This window comes from Myotis brandtii, unplaced genomic scaffold (genome assembly GCF_000412655.1).
Source record: "Myotis brandtii unplaced genomic scaffold, ASM41265v1 scaffold4134, whole genome shotgun sequence".
NCBI lineage: Eukaryota > Metazoa > Chordata > Mammalia > Chiroptera > Vespertilionidae > Myotis > Myotis brandtii.
The window spans coordinates 48,430-61,376 of record NW_005365881.1 but is presented as its reverse complement, the minus strand read 5'-3'; the positions used below and the strand labels follow the sequence as shown (position 1 = coordinate 61,376).

Below are 12,947 nucleotides of genomic sequence, written 5' to 3'. Positions count from 1 at the left end.
GAAGAGGGGAAGGGGGGAGGGGGGAGGCACCACAATGATCCCGGGAGGGAGAGCACTCCGGGGGTTCCTTGATTTCTGGGATATGTGTGTCTCCAAAGGGGCCCGGGGCTCATAAAGTGGGTCACAGCTTTTCATCCTGGTTCCCCTTCCCATCTTGGGGCCTATGGGGTGCACTGAGGCACAAGGGTGACTTCATTCATCTCATATTTCTCTGCACCTTTGCTGGGAACATGACCCCGCCGGCCACCGTCGGTCCCCTCTGTCCTGCTGGATGCATGTCCAGTGCTGAAAGGTAAGCCCTGGTCCATCTCTCTCTCTTCCCCTGATGACACCCTTGTCCAACAGGGGCCGTTTCCAATGGCCGATGGTCGTCTATGGGCCTTTCTTCCCCCGGCGCCAGTTCAGACCAATGGCACCACAGTGCTATGGCTGGGTTTGCACATTGGGGAGCGAGGAGCCCCCCCTCAGGAAGTGAGATGGCATCTGGTAGCCAGCGCACAGGCTCAGGCCCCTCTGTCTTCAGAGCCCACCTTTGCCCCCGTCTTAGATGGGCATTCTTTTTTGTTTGTTGTTTGTTTTTGTTTTGTGCTCTGAGCAAGAGTTGAACCATGACCCCCTGGTTCATAGGTCAATGCTCAACCACTGAGCCACGCTGGTCGGGCCATACATTCTTTATAGAGTTGGAGAGATCTGAGTTTGAATGCTTGCACTTCCACTCACCAGCTGTGTGTCTTTGCAAATTACACGATTTCACGGGCTTCCGCTATCTTCATTGGCAACGTGGGGACAATTCTCTGACCTGAGAGGGCTGGTGTGAGGTCAACAGAAGTAGAATTGGCACCTCTTTCCTGAGCTGGTGAAGGATACTGCCTGCCTTCCTTCCTTCCTTCCTTCCTTCCTTCCTTCCTTCCTTCCTTCCTTCCTGGTGTGACTGAAGAATGGTCCGTGACCATGTCCCAGCTCACGTACACTCTCCCCGAAATAAAATACAAAGAGACTGTCAAAAACCCACAGGGTCTGGACCCTGGTCTCCAATCACCCACCAGGACCCACTGTGGACTCTATCTCCCAACCTGTTTACAGCAACCAGCATCTGATCTTGTTTTTGTTTTTTCTACTTATGGCTTCACCTGGGTGATCCCCATCCCACCATTCTGTACCACGTCTGCAACCTTGACCTCCGTGCTGACTCCTGTCCTGGATGGGCTGCTATCAGGAATCCTAGGTAAATATCTCGCCATGTTCACGGTGCCCTTGGACGGTGAATTTGATGGATGATTTTGAACAAAAATGTCTTTTTTTAAAAAAATAATTTTTATTGGATTTCAGAGAGGAAGGGAGAGGAAGAGAGAGACATCAATGATGAGAGAGAATCATGGATCGGCTGCCTCCTGCATGCCCCACTCTGGGGATCGAGCCCTGCAACCGGGCATGTGCCCTGACCAGCATCGAACGGTGACCTCCTGGTTCATAGGTTGATGCTCAACCACTGAGCCATGCCGGTGGGCTGAGCAAGAATTTCTGAGCATCAAATACATGTACCTAGACTCATGCTTGGGGGATGGGGACCCATGTTTGGGGGATGGAAACCCAAAGATGGACAAGCTATACTCACTGTTTAGGAACTCAGTGGTGGAGAACAGGAACAAATAAATGGAAATTAAATTGGATTAGAAGCAAGTGCTGCCTGCTAGGCATGATGGGGCTAGGAAAAGGGACCGTGGGAATACTGAGGAAACCCTACAACACGCCTGAAGCATCATAGTTATATTTTCCAGGGAAGAGAGTTTGTTGAATCTGTTGATCTGGGGGAAATCTACTAATGAGGAATGTTTCTTTCTGTTGCGTTTACACGTCATTTGGTGTTTCTTCTTCCTCAGGTATGATGAGCAGACTGTCGACGGATGGTAAGTGTGAGGACTCAATCTTTTTCTGGTGTTTACTTTCTCTTTAAGAAAAGGCAGATGGATGGAGTCAGTTTTTCCTTATTTCTTTAAAATGAATATTGTTTATTTACTTAATGTAGCTTTTATTTATTTATTTTGGAAGGACCATTCAGGTAGTATCCAATCACGTTTTGCTACTTGGAGGATTTGGTTTGTTTTGATTTGTCAATCCTTACCCGAGGATATTTTTTCCATTGATTTTTAGAGAGCGTGGAAGGGAGTGAGGAGAAAGGGAGAGGGAGAAGAGATGGGGAGATGGGGAGAGAGAAGAGAGAGAGAGAGAGAGAGAGAGAGAGAGAAACATCAATGTGAGAGAGACGCTTAACCACTGAGCAACACCGGCTGGGATGTCAGGAAGCACCTTTAAAAAGCCAGTGTGTGTTCAGGGCTCTGCTTGTATTGTTTTCTATAATCCTTACATCTCCCCTCCCAAGAGGAGTCCATGATATTTTAATCCGGAGTGACACCATTCACCCCGGACAACCGAATTAGAATTGCCTTCCTGGTTTTAGCATGAAAACTCTCTCCTCCATGAAAACTACCTCCTTCTGTCCCTGGGCAAACCAGATGGTTGGTCATCCTGTTATATTTCCTCTTTTATGGGGCAGAAACTGAGGCACAAAGAGGTGGGGTAAGTTGCTGAAGGTCACTGAGCCAGTAAGTGACAGAGCTGGGATTGGGACACGGATCCAAATCTTTCATGATGTTCCATTTTTCTCTTTTTATTTAATCCTTGCCTGAGGATATGTTTTTCATTGATTCTAGAGAGATGAAGGGAGAGAGAGAGAGAGAGAGGGAGAGAGAGAGAGAGAGGGAGAGTCATGTGAGAGAGAAACATCATTGATCAGCTGCCTCCTGCACACCCCCTACTGGGGATGGAGCCTACAACCCGGGCATGTGCCCTGACCAGGAATCGAACCAGTGACCTTCTGGTGCATGGGACAATGCTCCAACATTGATTCTAGAGAGATGAAGGGAGAGAGAGAGAGAGAGAGGGAGAGAGAGAGAGAGAGGGAGAGTCATGTGAGAGAGAAACATCATTGATCAGCTGCCTCCTGCACACCCCCTACTGGGGATGGAGCCTACAACCCGGGCATGTGCCCTGACCAGGAATCGAACCAGTGACCTTCTGGTGCATGGGACAATGCTCCAACAAACTGAGCCACACCATTTTTCTATTTGTTTATTTATTTGAGAGGGGATGGAGGGACTGCACACCCCCTACTGGGGATGGAGCCTACAACCCGGGCATGTGCCCTGACCAGGAATCGAACCAGTGACCTTCTGGTGCATGGGACAATGCTCCAACAAACTGAGCCACACCATTTTTCTATTTGTTTATTTATTTGAGAGGGAGGGATGGAGGGAGAGAGAGAGAGAGAGAGAGAGAGAGAGAGATCAATTTCTTGTTCTACTTATTTATGTGTTCATTGGTTGATTCTTGTCCGTGCCCAGACTGACCGGGGATTGAACCTGCAACCTTGGCGTGTTGAGACAGCACTCTAACCAACTGAGCTACCCAGCCAGGACCCCATTTTTCTTGAGAACGAGTCTAAGGTCTTTCACATTACATGCACAGCTCCGCATCCTCTAGCTCTAGTGACTCTTGCACCACATCATCTTCTACCGTGGGCCTCATGGAGGGTCTCTCTCGACCCACCAAAGCCCTGCACAAAACCCTTCCCCCCAACACCATGCCTACGCTATTCTCTCTGCCTGACCTACTTTTCTCTCTCTCCTTCTAAATGTCTTCACCTGGCTAACCCCTCCTCGTCTTTCAGGTTTCAGACCCAGAAACAAAGTCTCCAAGATGCCTTCCCTGGTACCCCCAACAGGTCAGCAACCATTGCCCACCCCTGATAGGTGCCCAACAGTATATACAGGTGCACCCAGGAACACACACCCCACCTGTCCTCAATTTAGGGCTCTTCTGTTGGCTGCTTCTCCTACTAGACTTGGCTCGCTGACGTTCTCTGAATGTAGGGGTCTTGCCCACCCAACTCTCCATGCATCCTCTATCCTGTGCACATAGATGTCCTGCTGATGTTGGTTAAAGGGAAAGGCTGACTTCATGATGGAGTCCAAAGCTTACCTGCATCGTCTCCAGTAGCATTTCTGCCTCTGCTCTTCTCTGATTGGCCGGGGACACTTCCTGGGTGGGGTCCAAGATCCCAGTCTTAATGCCGATTTCTCTCTTTACTCTGCACCCCCACTGGAACCTGGCTGCCTGCATTCTCGCCTCCAGATAGGACAGAAGAAGAAAGTAAGTACTGGGACAGTCCCAAGTGTGTCCTTGAAATTACCTTCTCAGAACCCCCTCTGGGCCTGGAAACTCCTTTAAAATTTTGGGGAAGGGCCCTGGCAATTTTTAAAATCATTTTTATTGATTGATTTTATTTTTTAAATATATTTTATTGATTTTTTACAGAGAGGAAGGGAGAGGGAAGAGTTAGAACTCTGCACCCCCACTGGAACCTGGCTGCCTGCATTCTCGCCTCCAGATAGGACAGAAGAAGAAAGTAAGTATTGGGACAGTCCCACGTTTATGTCCTTGAAATTACCTTCTTGGAACTCCCTCTGGGGCCTGGAAACTACTTTAAAATGTTGAGGGAAGGGCCCTAGCAATTTTTTAAAATCATTTTTATTGATTGATTGATTTTAAAGAAAGGGAGGGAGGGAGGGAGGGAGGGAGGAAGGGAAGGAGGGAGAGAGAATTTGTTCCACTTATTTATGCATTCATTGGTCTTTTTTTTCAAATATATGTTTATTGATTTCAGAGAGGAAGGTAGAGGGAGAGGGAGACAGAAATATCAATGATGAAAGAGAACTACCAATCGGCCACTTCCTGCATGCCCCATGCTGGAGATTGAGCCCACAACCCGGGCATGTGCCCCAATCTGGAACTGAATCTCTTCTCGCCTCCAGATAGGACAGAAGAAGAAAGTAAGTATTGGGACAGTCCCACGTTTATGTCCTTGAAATTACCTTCTTGGAACTCCCTCTGGGGCCTGGAAACTACTTTAAAATGTTGAGGGAAGGGCCCTAGCAATTTTTTAAAATCATTTTTATTGATTGATTGATTTTAAAGAAAGGGAGGGAGGGAGGGAGGGAGGGAGGAAGGGAAGGAGGGAGAGAGAATTTGTTCCACTTATTTATGCATTCATTGGTCTTTTTTTTCAAATATATGTTTATTGATTTCAGAGAGGAAGGTAGAGGGAGAGGGAGACAGAAATATCAATGATGAGAGAGAACTACCAATCGGCCACCTCCTGCATGCCCCATGCTGGAGATTGAGCCCGCAACCCGGGCATGTGCCCCAATCTGGAACTGAGTCTCGACCTCCTGGGTTCATAGGTCGATGCTCAACCACTGAGCCATGCCAGCCGGGCTCAGAGGTCTATTTTTGTATGTGCCATAACTGAGGACTGAACACACAACCTGGCTGTATCAGGATGACGCTCTAACCAACTGAGCTACCCAGCCAGGCCCCTTGCATTTAGACATGGCCTTGGGTCAAGGGCAAAATGAGTGCAAACAGACTCCATCCAAGAATGGAGCTGTGGGGGATGGGTTGAGAAAGGAGCCCTGATTTGGAGTGATTGCCAATTTCTGTGATGTCAATACTTTAACTCTGGCTTATTTCCAGCTAGTAATGGTTTCACAACTGGATTGAAAAATTTGTAAACACTTAACCATTTTTTTGTGTGTGAGTCAGTTCCAGCATGGGGGTGGGATGGGCAAATAAGGTTAATATCCAATCTTCTATCTCAAGTCCTGCACTCACCCTTCGAGATGGAGAGGTGGTGATTCAATGGTACCCACCTGTTTTGGGTCATTAATTGGATCTTCTCAATGAAACACCTCCAGTGACTGTGTAAATCTCCCTTCTTTCATTTATAAAGCAAGATAAGGATGTCCTTATTATTTTAAGATAGCCTCCCTATGACTGTGAGATAAATATTTTTTTAAAAAATTTTTATATTTTATTGATTTTTTACAGAGAGGAAGGGAGAGGGATAGAGAGTTAGAAACATCAATGAGAGAGAAACATCGATCAGCTGCCTCCTGCACACCTCCTACTGGGGATGTGCCCACAACCAAGGTACATGCCCTTGACCGGAATTGAACCTGGGACCTTTCAGTCTGCAGGCTGATGCTCTATCCACTGAGCCAAACCAGTTAGGGCATGAGATAAATATTTAATACAGTACAAAAAAAGAGTACATGGGAAAAAAATGTGAAATTTGAGTAAGTAAGATCTATAGACCAGTGAATGGTATTAGGCTTTTAAAAATATATATATATTTGTGTGTTTTTTAAATATATTTTTATTGATTTCAGAGAGAAAGGAAGAGGGAGAGAGAGATAGAAACATCCATGATGAGAGAGAATCAAGGATCAGCTGCCTCCTGCAAGTCCCCCACTGGGGATTGAGCCCACCACCCAGGCATGTGCCCTTGACTAGAATTGAACCTGGGACCTTTCAGTTCACAGACCGACGCTCTACCCACAGATCCAAACCGGCTAGGTCAATTTACTGGCTTTGATAAAGTACTATGGTCATGTAAGACGTCACCATGGGGGTTGGGGGGAAGCTGGACAATACTGCCTCCTGCAAGTCCCCCACTGGGGGTCGAGCCCACTACCCTGGCATGTACCCTTGACCAGAATTGAACCTGGGACCTTACAGTTCACAGACCGACGCTCTACCCACTGATCCAAACCAGCTAGGTTAATTTACTGGCTTTGATAAAGTACTATGGTTATGTAAGACGTCACCATGAGGGTTGGGGGGAAGCTGGACAATGGGTACACAGGACCCCTCTGTGCTATTTTTGCAATATCTTGTGAGTCTATAATTGGTCCACAATAAAAACTTAATAATTTTAGGACTATTTAGTGAAGGAATAATGGAATAGACAGCAGGGGCGGGGGGAGGAGTGTTCATTTTGATCTTACTTTCTCGCTCACTCTTTTCCACATGGACTCTCTAACTTCTGGTTCTGCTGCACCCTTCAGTGAAAGGTAAGTTATTTCTTGGGTACCTTGGATGCTGGGAAGAAAATAAAGCAAGAGAGAGAAGGGACTATTTGGGTTCTTCTCCATGGAATAGCCACATTGCAAGAGAGACCCTCTGCGAAGGGAGGTCTCCTTCTGTCCCAATTTCCAAAGGAGGCACAGGATGAGCTGTGGGGGTCCACATGCCCCCCCAAGATTGCACTGAAAGTCGTGAGAGTATGTGGGGGATGCACGAGGCTCTGTGGCAGTAGGCATGATGGGGTAGGTGAGCATATATATGATTCCCAGACTTGACTGGATTCTCAGAAGCCGAAGGCCACTGCCCTAGAATACAGAGACGTGTTGAATTGCACATATTTGTTGAGAGGGCTACTGCATAAGGAGACCCAAGAGGTGCAACTCTTCCCTCAAGCTCTTCTCCCCTCTTGACCCCAAAGGAGAGAAATGAGATAAAAATGGGTCAAGGGGAATCTTCTGATAATCGTCCTAATCTCTGGGGGATGAATCCCCAAGAACTCTGAGTCCCTGGGGATTCTGGCCATCTGGGTAAATGTGTCTCCCAAGGGGACAAGTATAGTAGAAACATCTAAAGTCACTCACGATGGACCCCCAGCCCATCCCATGAAATCCGGGCAATGCTCTCACTTCCCTCCTATGCTCGGGTCTCTTTTGAGAACCAACGGGGTGGGATGGGCTAGGAAGGACTCATTAACACCTTTCTCGTTCTCTTGCCCTTGTTTCTGTCGGTGCCAACAACTCCTACTGGATTTTCTCCTCCTTGGTGCTCACATCTCAACAGTATTGAAACGTAAGACTCTTGTTCTATGTCCCTGCCCCTCCCTCTTTTGCCGTGTTCACTTTCTTTTTAATTTTTAATATTTTTAAACATATTTTTTATTGATTTCAGAGAGGAAGGGAGAGGGAGAGATAGAAACATTAATGAGTCATTGATTGGCTGCCTCCCTCATGCCCCACACTGGGGATTGAGCCAGCAACCCAGACATGTGCCCTGACTTGGGAATCAAACCGGGACCTCCTGGTTCGTAGGTTGATGCTCAACCACTGAACCATGCCAGCCAGGCCGATGTTCACTTTCTTAGGTCTGCTCAAGGGTCCATTGCTAGCCATGGATCTTCTCTCAGAGAACTTATTTTAGCCCAGGGACTGGAAAATAATGCATTACCATCCCCTTCAAAGAGGTGGGTTGTCTTAGGAGAACCAATCCCCTCCCCAAGTCAGGGATATGGGTGATGTTATTTTGATGATCCTGATGACCATAACGAATAGTCACTAAGAGTTTATCAGGTGTCAGGCACCTTTATGTATTATGTTATATATCCCATAACAACTTTCTAATGGCCCAGCGGTGTGGCTCAGTGGTTGAGCATCAACCTATGAACCAGGAGATCATGATTGGATTCCTGTCAGGGCACATGCCCGGGTTGCAGACTCGATCTCTAGTGTGGGGTGTGCAGGAGGTAGCCGATCAATGATTCTCTCTCATCATTGATATTTCTCTCTCTATATCCCTCTCTTTTCCTCTCTGAAATAAATTTTAAAAATATATTGTAAAAACACTGTTCTAATGGTAGGTGTTATCCATCTGAAGTATGTAGGTGCCTACAACATGGTGCCACTGAGTACATGGAGAGGTGGTGGCTAACTTCCCAACATAACCCTGATTCTGTGCAAGCCCTTTAAGCCATTAGATCCCCCTCGGACCTACACAATGAGATTTTGGTCAGCTCCCCTGGCCCAGTTCCCTGCCATAAGTCCTAACTGCCCACCACCACCCATCTTGGTTCTTCTCTCATTGGTCCTGATCTCCCGCCTTCTGATCTTGTGATTTTTCCTCTCTACTTGTGGTCTCATCTCTCATGGCCCCTTAAACTCAACAATCTGGACTTTGCCAACCTGACCATGGTCTTGCCTCTTCAACCATACTTCCTTCTGGACGGACAACATCAGAGATTCTAGGTGAGCATCTCACTCCATCCATGACCTGGGATTTTGGTGGAAATCTTGTCCGGCAAGAATATCCTTTAATACTTAGTATGTGCCGGGACCATGGAGGGTGGTGGGAACCAAAAAGATGAGTCTGATGTTCTCATGCCTCTACATGAACGCATAGTCTAATGCGGAAGATGGACATGTGATAGGGGAGGCAGATGGATGGTTATAATACAATATGAATGAATGCCCTCAGGGAGGGGCAATGAGAAAAGGTGAGAGGTAGCTAGGGATGAGCTTGTTGAATCATGCTGCTTTATGCAATTCAATGTGTATGTTGTATGTCATTTGTATGTTGTCTTCCATAGGTTTGCTGAGCCTCCAAGTGTTAAATGGTAAGTGGTGACTGCTCTTTTACTGGTTTTTGGTCCCATACACAGTAGAGAGATACTAGCTTTTTTTAAAAAAATGTTGGAAGAGCCTTTATACTCTGTCATCATCATTATCATTAGCATCATGCATGTTTAACACTTTTCCTTCATCTGACAACAAATACTAATAGATATTAGCTACCCTAAGTCCCATTCTAGGTATTGAGATATAGCAGGGAATAGAACAGACAAAAATATATGCCCAGATGGAACTAATGAGAGGAGAACGAAAAACATAAGGAAGGAGGTTAAGTCTGTTGGACACTGAAAAGTTCTATGAAGTTAATAGGGGAAGGCAGAGGGGAATGCATTGTAGGAGAGGTTGATACTTTTTTAAAGGGTGATCAGGGCAAGTGGCATTTCAGGAAATCCTTGAAGGAGATGAGGGCGCCAGTCATGTGTATGACTGGGCTAAGCGTGTTCCAGGCAGAGGGAACAGCATGTGCAAAGGCCATGAGGCAGGAGAGTACTGAGATCAGGGGACAGCAAGGAGGCTCATGGCATTCCCTTCTCATGTGAAGCACCCAGAAGTGTTGTTTATAGTTTGGTCTCCATTCATTTCATAATTCATTGATGGTTTCTTTTGCTTTCTCTCCTCCTCACCCCTTTCCCTATCCCTCCTTACCTCCCTCCCTCTTTATCCTTCTCCTGCTCCTCCTTCTTCCTCTTCTTTCTCCTCCTCTTTCTTTGTCCTCCCCCACCTCCTCCTCTTCTTTCTTCTCCCACTTCCACCACCACCTCCTATTTCTCCTTCTCCTCCTCCTCCTCCTTCTTCTTCTTCTTCTTCTTCTTCTTCTTCTTCTTCTTCAGCTCCAGCTGGCATCTCTGCCAGCTGGACTCCACTGCTTAAAAAATGGCTCTATAGTGTCCCAGCTTCAGAGAGGCAGCTGGCGTCTCCCTCACAGCCATGCTAATCACCTCCTCCTCCTCCTCTTCCTCTTCCTCCTCCTCTCTTTTCTTCTTCCTCCTCCTCCTTCTCCTCTTGCTCCATTTTTAGAAGAAACAAGTGACTGCAAGGAAGAAGGTGAGTGTATGGAATCTGGAGAACAGTGAGCTCCTTCAGGCTGGGTTACCATAAGCCTTGAGAAGATCTCAGGTAACTAAGGTTGGGGCTCCAGTTCCTGGGAAGTGCTTTTCAAGGGCAGCCAAAGCCTACCCCCTTCTGACTGCTCACTAGTATCAAGGTGACCCCACATCCTAAGCTGTGAATGGGAAACATTTTTGTGTTTCCCAGTCCCTTCTTCTGTTGGTCATTGAACCTTGTCCCCTCCTTGGAAATTACCAGGCAAATCCTGAGTGACAGGACTGTATGGCTGAAAACCAAGAGCAAGGACATCAGAGAATATAAGCAAGCTTCTAGGTGACCCAGATATTAGAGAGAAACACTTAAAAATAGCTAGGATTATTATTATTTTTTATTATTATTATTTTAAAATATATTTTTATTGATATCAGAGAGGAGAGGCATAGAGAGATAGAAACATCAGCGATGAGGAATCATGGACCTACTGAGGATTGAGCCTGCAACCTTGGCATGTGCCCTGACCAGGAATTGAACCGTGACCTCCTGGTTTATAGGTCAATGCTCAACCACTGAGCCACACCATCCCGGCAATAGCTAGGATTATTAAGTTCACAAAAATAGATAAATAATGTCACCAAAGAGTTATCATTTGTTTAAAAAGATAATCAAATAGAAATTCTAGATTTGAAAGCATATAACTGAAACCAAGATTTCAGTAGTTGGCCTTAACATCAAAAAGGATAATTATTGGGGATGCTGCCAGATTCATGAATCATCGAGTAAAGCCAATTAATTCTTTAAAAATAGATTATTATTGAGCTAGGAAACAGGAGAGATCGTTCAAATAAAGCACAATAGATAAAGTATAGAAAATACAGAAAAGAGCGCAAAAGACATATGATAGTGAACGGTAGTGATGAATGTAACGTTAGAATTTCAGGAGAATCAAGAGAAAATAAAGCTGAAGTAATCTCTGAAGAGTTAGTGGCTAAGAATTTTGCATGTGGATAAAAATCACCACCAAACAAACAGATTTTGAAAGTTCTCAGAACCACAAGGAGGAATGTACATTTTATAAATCACTTCTAGGCGCTCTGGCCAGGTGGTTCAGTTGGTTGGAGTGCCGTACACCAAAAGGTTTCGGGTTTGATTCCCATCAGGACACATACATAGGTTGGGATTTTTTTTCTTACCAAGGTTGGGTATATGTCGGTTCATAAAGCTAGAGCTTCAATCAATTTCAGATTGAAGCCATTTAAGGTATCTCTCCAAGTACAATGGGATTAGGCTATACATCAACCATAAACGCCTTAGAAGGTAGATTCAGAAAGAGCAGGAATTTCTAGACGGGGAGGGCACGCCTTCCGGGTAAGTCATTGTCATCCTCTCCTCCCAGCTAAGCTTCCCCCAACGACCATGCCCACCAAGAAACCATTCAGGAAAAGGAGCAAATGGAACATATTGAAGTGCGCCTACATGATGATCACCTTCCTCTTTGTGTCCTACAATAAAGGAGACTGGGTAAGAAGGAGCCTGGTCACTAGGGAGGGAGGGGGGTTGGGGAGGAGGGAGTGGGAGGAGAGAGAGGGATGGGGAGCACAAGTAAGGGGGGAGGGGAGCCAAAGAGGTGCCAAGCAAACAAAATATAGGAGAGGAGACTCCTCTTCTACAAGTCAAATCCTTCCTTCCTCCCTCCCTCCCTCCCTTCCTTCCTTCCTCCCTCTCTCTCTCCATCCCTCTCTCAGTTTTTTGCTGTGGTTGTTAATCTTTGCCCAAGGATATTTTTCCATTGATCTTTTTGAGTGCATGGAAGAGAGAGGCAAAGACAGAGAAAAACATCGATGTGAGAGAAACACATTGGTTGCCTCTTGCACGAGCCCTGACCAGGCCCCGGGCCAGGGAGGAGCCTGCAAACAAGGTACATGCCTTTGTCCGCAATAGAACCCGGGACCCTTTGGTCTGCTGGCCAACGCTCTATCCACTGAGCCAAACTGGCTAGGGCCATTCCCTCTCTCCAGCCTCAGACTTGGATAGCACTAACATAGCCCCAGAGATTCCTATAAAACACCACCACGTCACCTCTCTCTCCTCTCTCCTCTCTCTCCTCTCTCCCCCTCTCTCCTTCTTTCTCACTACCTTTTTTTCCTGTAGGGAAAGCCTTTAAGAACCAAGCATTTTCCCAGCCAGTGTGGCTCAGTGGTTGAGCGTTGGCCTATGAACCAGGAGATCATGGCTCGATTCCTGATCAGGGCACATGCCCAGGTTTTGGGCTTGATCCCCAGTGTGAGGCGTGCAGGAGGCAGCCAATCCATGATTCTTTCTCATCATTGATGTTCTATCTCTCTTTCCCTCTCCCTTCTTCTCTGAAATCAATAAAAATATATTTTAAAAAAGAACCAAGCATTTACCATTTTGCTGAAGATGCTGGAAGATGGGGTGGATGGTGGGAGCAAAGAGAGGTGCAGCTAAGTAGATCAGCAAGACCAGGGGATGTTGCAAGAGGAAAGGAGGAGAGAGAGGTGGGTGGGGAAGGAAGGAAGGAAGGAAGGAAGGAAGGAAGGAAGGAAGGAAGGAAAG

At 46.4% G+C, this 12,947-nt stretch overlaps 1 long non-coding RNA gene across 1 annotated transcript; it reads left to right on the top strand.

Moving 5' to 3' along the window:
* The first annotated feature begins 9,283 nt into the window (after positions 1 to 9,283).
* Positions 9,284 to 11,828, top strand: LOC106727362. Its single transcript, XR_001363534.1, has 3 exons — positions 9,284 to 9,310; positions 10,344 to 10,370; positions 11,767 to 11,828. It is a non-coding gene; the product is annotated as an uncharacterized LOC106727362 (long non-coding RNA).
* Positions 11,829 to 12,947: the final 1,119 nt, after the last annotated feature.